Genomic DNA, 8,125 nt, shown 5'->3' with positions numbered 1-8,125 from the left:
CGATAAATTGCGTATTATGAAATATTCCGTTTAGCTAAATGTGTGATATTCTTTGTGCATGCTGGAATTTCCTTGCTCAAACTTACTAAGCATAAATTGCTTACTCGTTACATTGCTCCTCTGTTTTATAGATTTTTGGTTCTCCAGCTATCGGACTCGGGATCTTGAAGTCGAAGTCGCCCACACTATCAAAGGCTCTTTTGGGTACTATTTTGGTTGAATTTTGATATGGCATGTATAGGACTACCCGTTGTTGTCTTTCGAGTATTTTATGAAATGTATAAGTGTACAGCCATGCGAAAATGGCTTGTAGAAGTGGAGTATGGCATTAGACCATTCGTATTTATGAATGTATAGATGGTTTCATGATGTAACTATGTTGGAATGGAAGTGTTGAGCAAATGATCAGCCACTAGAATGGCTAAGTATGATCATATGTGGGCTTATGTATGACAAGGCCCTAGTTGGTCCATGAAACCCCAAATTAGGTAAGGTTCCCTTTGAAAACAGAAGCTGATAGCAGCAGTGGTGTGGATTGGAAAAATCACAAGAATTCGTAGGAGTGGAATTAAATAGTGAATAAATTATGTAATCGAACCTTGATGAATCTACTTTCATATGGAAGTAACGAAACAATTATAGGAACAGTACAGAAAGAGATATTCGGGTTCTTGTGGAACAGGGCCAGAACAGTTTCTGGATTCACTGTTCCGCCTTTGGAAATTCACTATAATTTGACCAGAGATAATTAGGGGTCATACCATATATGTATGGATTCCTCTCTGAGTCTGGTTTCCATAGAAACAAACGGCATCAGTATTGAAGCTCTGTGCAGAGAGATATCCCAGTCGTAATGGGAAAAGGTCAGTGTAGTCGACCCCTGTAACACGGGAGACTTTGACTAATAAACTGTACTAATTGGCCCGACCAAAAATTCTAGAAAAAAATACATAGGTGGGGACATGAGTCTAGTTTCAGGGAAAAATCACAAAACTGATTTTTGAGTTGTGGAACTCAAGATATGATTTTTGAAGCGACTAGTACTCAGACTGGGCAGTGTCTGGAAAATTTTTCAAAGTTTGTTAACATCTCGTGTCCGACTCCGGTGTCGGTCTCGGGTTCGGGGTGTTACATTATGATTCTTTTAATATGTGCTTAACATATCATACTCAATCACATTATAGGCTTTAATACTTAAAACTTACCTCGGATATTTTGAATAGTTGCGGATAGACTACTCGATTGCTTTTTCTTTTCCTTTATCTGATTTTGACCCTCTTAGCCCTTGAGCTTGATTCAAACAAATAGATCTTATTTAATAACTTATCGAATTAGCTATTCGATTAAATACATGTATATTATACAATTAAGTGCGAATGATTTTATTAACTAGTTATTCAAGCATTATACACATGCTCTACTCATGCCCCATCGAACATAATACTAGCTTAATACCTTGCATATTAGGATTTCATAGACATCATTTAGTTTCACATAATACACATATTGTCCCAAATCGACACAAGAGTCAAACGCATCACTCAAAATGCCGAAATCCAATTAAGTCTACCGTTATAGCATTATCATATTTATGTACTTGGTAAGTTGGGTTTGAACACGTTTGGCACTAGGCGTCCAACCAAATATTCCTTGAACACTAAACTCAATTTATAATCTTTCCTAATTAAAACATTTAACACCGACTAGACATGTTTACAAGCCTAGGCTGAATATTATTTTAGACATTCGAGAAATCATTTCTCAAGTCAACTAAATTTTGTATATCACACTCAAATATTCACACTAGTTTATTTTAACATTATAGCTGAAACCCTTAATTGACTAACACAACCTCTTAATTCAATATAAACACGCATACATATATATATACAGGCTAAATCCCTTTCTTAACTCGTGATTCACTAACTTGGGAGTTATTTTCTAACAAATTTTAACTTACTCTAATACCGAATGCTACTCAAGCTTTAAGCTCATGTCCTTTCATTATTAAGCAAATGTTATAACATAACTAACATCCCTTTTTCAATTTGAACATCAACACATAAAGAAATTAAACACAAAGATTCATAGCCGAAACCTATACATAACATCATTCAAGGTTTAATCCCCTAAATTCATGCACAAAGCCGAACCTATTGAGAGATGTATATAAAACAATATCTAGTTAGTACATTCAAGCACCTACGGCATTCCCTTCAATTTAATACTAAGACAAACCAAAAGATTTATTCATGTAAATTCAAAATTTCAAGTTCATCTCTTTCACATATAAATACCAAAAATTAAGTATTTACTAGCTTAAACTCTATTAAACCTTAAAACATCAATCTATCCCCTACCATTTTCCCCCATGGCCGAATGCTCAAGACACCATAAAACTAAAAATTTTGTCATGGGCTATGTAATGAACTTAATATCTAACTCAAAATATGCTAAAAATCCATAAGCTAACATGAATTTCTCACCTTATTCATGACTTAGAATCACCGAATGGTTGCTCCCTCTCTCCCTCTTAGAATCGGCCAAGAAGAAACAAGAATAAAGACTTGTTTCTTTCACCCCTTTCCTTCTTTTCTTTACTTTATTTCTAACCTTTTATTTTATTCCATCCTCCATACTAATATGGCACCTAGTTAATTAAAGTTAATATAAAATTCACACTTGATTATACAATTTGTAGCATGGCCGGCCACTACCTATAGTTTGGCTAATTTGACATGCAAGGACAAGCACTTTCCCACATATACTAATAGGCCACTTTAGCACTTGCCTAGCATATTTCTAAATTGTCTCACATAAGTCCCTACTAATAATTTTCACATACACTGACCAAATTGAAGTATGAAACTATCACACAAGCATTTACTCACATCATAAACACAGAATATAACCTTTAATTATTTATAAGACTCGGTTTCGTGGTCCCGAAACCACTTTCCGACTAGGGTCACTTTAGGGGTGTCACAACCTTGGCTAGATTGGCTAGGCAATCATCATATGTATCTCTAAATACTGAAAAATCATCCATAAAACCTTCCAAATATTTTTCAACCATGTCAGTAAAAATAGATATCATACATCTTTGAAATGTAGCAGGTGCATGGCATACGCCTAAATGAAAATGTACCGTACGAGCAGGTGAATTTTGTCTTGTGCTGATCTTTCAGTGCTACTGTAATCTGATTATACCCCGAGTATCCATCGAGAAAATAGTAATAGTCTCACCTTACGAGTCTATCTAGCATCTGGTCCAAAAACGACAAAGAAAAGTGATCTTTCTTAGTTGCCTTGTTCAGCTTCTGGTAATCGATGCAAATTCTCCATCCTGTAACTGTTCTAGTCTGTATCAACTCATTATTCTAGTTTTCAATGACTGGGATACCTCCTTTCTTTGGTACGCACTGAACCAGACTTACCCATAAACTATCTGAGATGGGGTAAATTATACCCGCATCTAACCACTTGATGATTTCTTTCTTGACTACGTCCTTCATGATGGGGTTCATTCTTCGTTGTTCATCAATCGTCCCTTTTTCTCCATCATCTAAGATAATCTTGTGCATGCATATAGATGGACTAATTCCACGAATATCAGCTATGGTCCATCCGATAGCCTTATTAAATGGTTTCAACACCAGAATGAGTTTCTCTTCTTGCTCAGTAGTTAATTTTACTAAAACAATCACAGGCAGAGTAGAAGAGTTACCTAAATAAACATATTTCAAATGTGAGGGAAGTACCTTCAGTTCTAATTTAGGTGGCTCCTCGATTGACGCTTTTGGTTGGGCATAATTTTTTTCCCTAACTCCAAAGATTCAAAGCGGGATTGTAGATTAAATCCCTTCGATTAGCTTCTAACAAAGCCAAGTATTCATCCTCCTCTTCATCATTTGGAGGATCAGATGTCAAAATTTGATACAATGGTTCCTTCTCCACGATTAAATCCTCTAAATCAGACACTATAGAACAATCATCAATTGTGTCAGGAAATTGCATGGACTTAAAAACGTTAAATGTTTCCCGATCATCCTGAACACGCATTGTAAGCTCATCCTTCTGCACATCAATAAGGGTCCCTCCGGTTGCTAGGAATGGTCTTCCTAGCATGATTGACACCTCTTTGTCTGCTTCAAAGTCTAGAATCACAAAGTCAGCAGAAAAGATAAATTTGTCTACCCGTACTAATACGTCATCGATTTTTCCTTCTGGATGTGCTAAGGATCGATCTGCTAATTGAAGTGTAACCGTAGTAGGTCTAACTTCACCTATCCCTAACTTATTAAAAATTGACATGGGCATCAAGTTGATACTCGCACCCAAGTCACATAGTGCCTTACCACAATATGTTGCTCCAATAATGCAAGGTATGGTAAAACATCTAGGATCATTCAATTTTGGGGGTAGTTTTTCTTGAAGATATGCACTGCATTCCTTCGGTAGGGCTATCATCTCAAATTCTCCAATCCTTCATTTTTTAGACAGGATTCCTTCATGAATTTAACGTAGTTCAACATTTGTTCAAGTGCTTAAACCAACGGGATGTTGATATGAAGTCGCTTTAGTACGTCTAGGAACTTCTTGAATTGAATTTCCTACTTCTACTTCTGAAGTTTTTGAGGGTAGGGTGGTAGAAGTTTCTTTACTGGAACTTGTTGATTCATTTTCTGTGGCAATTCTGCATCTAACGAAGTTATTAGTTGATCAGAATTAGCTGGTTCAGAAGTTGCCTTTTCAAACTTTGTAGATTCAATTTCTGGTGAAACTAAAATTTGAACACTCGGTTGAACTTCCTTTTGAGTCTTGAGCGTCAGCTAGCTCCTTCTCAACTTCGACCGAATTGGGATCTAAAGTCTTTCCGCTCCTCAATGTTAATGCTTTACAATGCTCCTTCCCTAGATTCCTGGAATTCTTCGTATCACTAGGTAAAACACCTTGTGGTCAGTTTCTGAGTTCCGTTGCAAGCTGGCCCACTTGATTCTCCAAATTCCTTAGAGAGGCATAATATTTTGCCATGTATGCCTTCAATAGATTCTCTAGCCTATTGGATGGTTAAGCTTGGGTTGGTTTCTAAGCTTGTTGGGAAAAACTAGGTGGCTGGGTCAATCTAGGTTGGACATAATTGTTATTGGTTCCTACCCCTTGGTTACTCCAAGAAAAATTCGAGTGGTTTCGCCATGATGGGTTATAGAAATTGGATTGCAGCCCTTACCTTCATCGATTTTGATTCTGGTTACCCATACAATACATAGATTCTGGGTTCGATGGACATTCTTCGAACAAATGTCCTTCCCCATAATAAACACATGCTACATTTTCAAATTGATTCAGTGGCTGTGCTGCAAAGCTATTACACCCATTAGTAGTAAGATTTTTTTAACATTGAGGATACTGATGATACTTGAGATGCGAGTGAAGTAAGAGCGTCTACATCATGTATTCCAGCGACTCGTCTTCCTAACGCTGCTCGATTGGTTGGCCATTGATAATTGTTGCTGGAAATCCTCTCAATGATTTTATAAGCCTCATTATATGACTTAGAAATGAGAGCACCATTAGCAGAAGTGTCCACTACCAACCTCGTGTAAGCATTGAGACCATTATAAAATGTCTCAAGTTGTAGGCAATGTGGGATTCCGTGATGATGACACTTCTGTAATAATTCTTTGTACCTTTCCCATGCCTCATGCAATGACTCATCATCCATTTGTTGGAAAACAGTGATCTTGTTCCTCACCTTAGCATTCTTGCTAGGTGGGAAATACTTCATAAGGGATTTTTCTGCTAACTCTTGCCATGTTGAAATTGAGTTTGGTGGTAATGAGTTCAACCAAGCTCGAGCTCTGTCCCTTAGTGAATATGGGAACAACTTTAATCGTAATGCATCTTTGGGTACTCCGGCTAACTTGAAAGAATCACTCACCTCCGTAAATAGTCTTAAGTGTAGGTGAGGATCTTCAGTAGGCATTCCACTTAATTGGCCCACAATCTGAAGCATCTGGAACATGACTGGCTTCAACTCGAACTATTGTGCCTCAATTTCGGGGGTTCTAATACCTAGATTAAGATCATGAAATACTGGCACGACATACTGTATCAAAGCTCTATCCCTATCATCAACAATAAGGATAGGATTTTGAGCGAGGTTTGCTCTGTTCCCTTGATTCAGATTTTGGAAGTTCATCTTTTCAGTCCTTCTCTAGCTTGCTTTTCTTCTTCGCTGTCGAAAAGTTCGCTCAATCTCAGGGTCTACAAGGAGTAAATCGATGATTCGGTCAATACTCATAAACACCTGAAATAGTCAGAGAAAAGTTAACTAAGTGAAAATTTGAACAGAAAAATAAACCAAAATGCAAAACTAACAACTTCACAAATAATGACTTTTTTAAAACACAGTCCCCGGCAACGACACCAAAAACTTGGAACGACGAAAATGTGCAAGTGTACACAATCGCAACAAGTAATAAAGTGACAAGTAAATGTCTAGTTATCGTACCCACAGGGATTGTGAAAAGAATTATTTATGAATGCTATTTAAAACACTTTGATGAAGAAAAATACTTTGTTTGAAGAGGGTGATTAAAAACTAAGGTTTTAAACTAAGTAAACTAAATAAATAAATCTCAAATGCGCGATTTCAAAATACGATTTTAATCAAGATGACATAATTGTGTTAGATTAATTACATTTCTTAACTTAGAATTATTAAACTCATGTTTATAATGTTACGAATAAGTTCACAGCAACTCAGTAATTTGGTAACTTATGAACATACTCACCTGCCAAAATCCATTTATCTCTTGACTATATTCTTATGTCAATTTAACCGATTAAACAAATCTTAATAGGCAAATATGTTATTGCACACACATACTTATTAAATCGAAATAATCTCTTGTACATATCCATATGTCAATTCAAACAATTAACTTGATTTAATATGCACATAAAAGACTATGTGAGGTAACAAAGTATCCTTACCTTGAAATAGTTTAATCACAATAATCTTGCAAGTTATGCAAGTGGAACGACGAAAATGTGCAAGTGTACACAATCGCAACAAGTAATAAAGTGACAAGTAAATGTCGAGTTATCATACCCACAGGGATTGTAAAAAACAATATTTATGAAATTAATGTTAAAACACTTTGGTGATGGAAAATATTTTTGTTTAAAGATGATTAAAAACTAAGGGTTAAAAACTAAGTAAAAAAAATTAAAAATAAAAAGGTTCTAATGCACGATTTCAAATAAGGTTTAATCAAGATGATATAATTTTGTTGGATTAATTAAATTCCTTTAACTTAGAATTATTAAACTTATGTTTATACTGCTACGAACAAATTCACGGCAACTTGGTAATTTGCTAACTACTGCTCATACATACTTATTAGATTAATCAATCTCTTGAACATTTGTCAATGTCAATCCAAGCGATTAATCAATCTTCACAAGCATATAAAAGATCAAGTGAGGTAACAGAGTATTTCTACCTTGAAACAGTTTAATCACAATAATCTTGCAAGTTATGCAATGCATATGTATCGCCAAATACAATGCTAAATTAACTTCAGCTACCTTAGGAGAATAAACATGTACTGATTAAGTATTGTGTCGACTAATTACAATTTCAATACGATTTAATAATTAATTCATTAGTTATCTAACAATTTATATTGCAAGAATAACTTAGGCATGTTTTTACTTAATCAAGCATCTTACCAAGGCCTATAACAGCACAAACACAATTTCAATAATTCAAGCAGGCAAAATATATTCAACCCAACACAGATTAAATTCAAGCTAGATTGATTAAAATAACCATTTCAATAGCATAAATATTCATAAACATGTTTGTCAAAACAACAACAAAATTTAAAGAGATAGGGAACAAGAAGCAAATCCGGTGTTTCTCTGTGGCTTGACTGAGTTCTCCGTTCTTCGTTCTCCGTTTTCCTTAGCTATCAAGGTGGCTTATGAAAACTTTAATTGCTGCTCAATAATGGCTGATGAGGACCTCTTTCCCAAGAGAAGAAATCAGCACTTGAACAAAAGGGAAAATGGGAAGGAAAAGTTGAGAGAAAGTGAGAGAGGAGAAGAGAGAATG

The 8,125-nt window shown here is 35.6% G+C and overlaps 1 non-coding gene across 1 annotated transcript; it reads left to right on the top strand.

Moving 5' to 3' along the window:
- The first annotated feature begins 5,651 nt into the window (after positions 1–5,651).
- Positions 5,652–5,758, top strand: LOC121218006 (small nucleolar RNA R71). The gene has a single exon (XR_005914279.1). It is a non-coding gene; the product is annotated as a small nucleolar RNA R71 (small nucleolar RNA).
- Positions 5,759–8,125: the final 2,367 nt, after the last annotated feature.

This window comes from Gossypium hirsutum, chromosome D05, assembly GCF_007990345.1.
Source record: "Gossypium hirsutum isolate 1008001.06 chromosome D05, Gossypium_hirsutum_v2.1, whole genome shotgun sequence".
Lineage (NCBI taxonomy): Eukaryota > Viridiplantae > Streptophyta > Magnoliopsida > Malvales > Malvaceae > Gossypium > Gossypium hirsutum.
This window is presented reverse-complemented; position numbering and strand designations above follow the sequence as displayed.